The 2,277-nt window shown below is 40.3% G+C and overlaps 1 pseudogene; it reads left to right on the top strand.

The window, feature by feature from the left end:
• Nucleotides 1-973: 973 nt before the first annotated feature.
• On the top strand, nucleotides 974-1,945 carry LOC101638680 (annotated as a pseudogene).
• Nucleotides 1,946-2,277: the final 332 nt, after the last annotated feature.

Raw genomic sequence — 2,277 nt, 5'->3', positions numbered from 1 at the left:
AAAATAGTCACTTAACACAATAGCATTTTTTCATATTTTTATATTCTTGTTCTCCAAAATGATAACTTTATGTATTGATAGCTCTCTGGCGAGGCCATGATTCTCAGTATTGTGATTTAATATAATAAAATTATCCTACTTTTTACGATATGTGTTGTAATTACTAACTTTCATATGATGTATGTCTGATGTATTTGGGGCGTGTTATCAGGAGAAACCTTTCTTGGTGAAGTCATGTGTGAGTGAAAAAGTGGAAGATTCTCAATAAGACTCCACACACTGTGGCTGCAACAATAGGTTCACGAAAATTTTTAGAATGGTGCAGAACCAGGTAATGTTTTATTCTGTAGTGAATGGGATTTCTATTTCCAAAATATTCATTGCTATTAATAGAAGTTTCTATTATCTGAAACTTCCCATAATTATAACAGGCATTATTAAGATCAAAAATACATATTTGAGATGAACCTTAGAATAAATAAATTATTAAAGGGCAATCTAATTCTGTGCCAAGAAATTTGGAAGACAGCTACTTGGCCAACTGACTGGAAGATGTCCATATTTATACCCATTCCAAAGAATGGTAAACCAACTGAAATGGTGGAAATGTTTTATTAATATGACATACAAGTAAACTTTTGCTAAAGATCATCTAACAACAGTTGAAGCACTTCCTCGAGAGGGAGCTGAATTCAGAAGAAGACATGGAAAAAGAGCTGCCATTGTGCTCTGCCCCATTAACCACAGACCAGCTCCGCTCCACAGAAACGTGCCCTTTCCCAGACTTCTGGCTCCAGTTGGCCCAATCAATGACTCGAGGAGTAATTGCCACAGCTGCCAATGTGCAGCTGTTGCCCATGATTCTGGGACATGACATTTTCAAAGGAGATCTCCTGAGCTGAAGGAACACCACCCCAAAAAGCTTCTTGCACATTCTCTTCATTCCCCACCCACCCCTCTCCTACTTTTTCAGAAGCACCAAATTATGTGTGCTGCAATGTTGCCAGCTTTTATTGAGACGTCTAATGTTGAAGGAAGACAAAACTTAAATGAAGAACAAGAGGAGAACCAGAAGCCAAGGTCAAGTGATGGGCTGGAATCCGTATCTAAACGGCCAATGAAGAAGCTAATAAAACAAAAACAATGGAAGAGCCGGGAGAACTCTGCAAACAAAAGTGAAGAGAAAGACTCAAGAGGGAGAAGTAAGAGCGAGAGTGTCAGCAGGGGTCCAATCTGATGGGCATGACAGAAAAGGAGTCCAAAGAGACGTTGTTCACAGAACCCTCCTCATCATCATTGACTGCAGTTTCGACTTGTTGGCCATAAAGGACATTAAGAAACCATAAACAGATTCAACGATGTTGTGCAGAAATTCGATGAGCCTTGCATCCTGTGCAGTTTTACATGACAAGCCACGGAAGCCAGCTAGAAAAAACATGGATGCAAAGGACAGGGATGGTCCAACTGGATGGATATCCACTTCCAGACAGAGCATTGCTGTGAACTCATAAAGACAGATTCACCCAATATGCTGAAGGCATTAGATGAGTCAAAGGTTCATGTGACTGGAGGATTGGTATTTCAAAATCACCACAAGGGACTGACGCATACACAGCTCCCTCGGAAATTTTGTGAAGATGAATAATCGAAAAGTTTGGGCAGTTAATCATGTGTTTGCGATTATTCCGGAATACCTGGATACAAGAGATTGGCAAGAACTACTACTTCCCGAAGTAGTTACGATTTACTGAAATGTAAAGGAGCTGTCCCCACAGACAAAGCCTACAAATGTTCTTCCTGGGGCAAGAACTCTGCCAGTGGAGAAGTTGGACGGGATGCCAGCCAGGAGGAATACAGCCAGCATGACCAAGAGTCAGCCCACGAAGAAGAAAAGCAGGGTAAAGAGCACAGCGCAGATTTCACAACCGACTCTGCAGCACACTAGTGCTGTCTGATTCCCCTTGAGTTTAAGGGGGAAGGAAGGAGAAATGAGGTTCTTCATTATATTCAGATTTGGAAGAATATTACCTATTTTCTCACTTCTGCCAAGAAGTTTTTATTTGTTTTTAATTAAAATCAAATAATAAAAAGGTAATATATCACTGATGATGTCAGATGGATCCTGGCTGAAAGCAGAAACTATCAGAAGGTTCTTACTTGTGTTTTCTGAACTATGTCAAAGCACTCGACTGCGTGGATCATAACACACTATAGATAGCCTGGAGAAGAATGGGAATTCCATAACAATCCATTGTGCTCATGAGAAACTTGTAAGTG

Source organism: Echinops telfairi, unplaced genomic scaffold (genome assembly GCF_000313985.2).
Source record: "Echinops telfairi isolate 266 unplaced genomic scaffold, ASM31398v2 ScPeMD7_7469;HRSCAF=8507_1, whole genome shotgun sequence".
In the NCBI taxonomy this organism is placed as follows: Eukaryota; Metazoa; Chordata; class Mammalia; order Afrosoricida; family Tenrecidae; genus Echinops; species Echinops telfairi.
The sequence above is the reverse complement of the archived record's forward strand: the minus strand, read 5'-3'. Positions and strand labels throughout refer to the sequence as shown.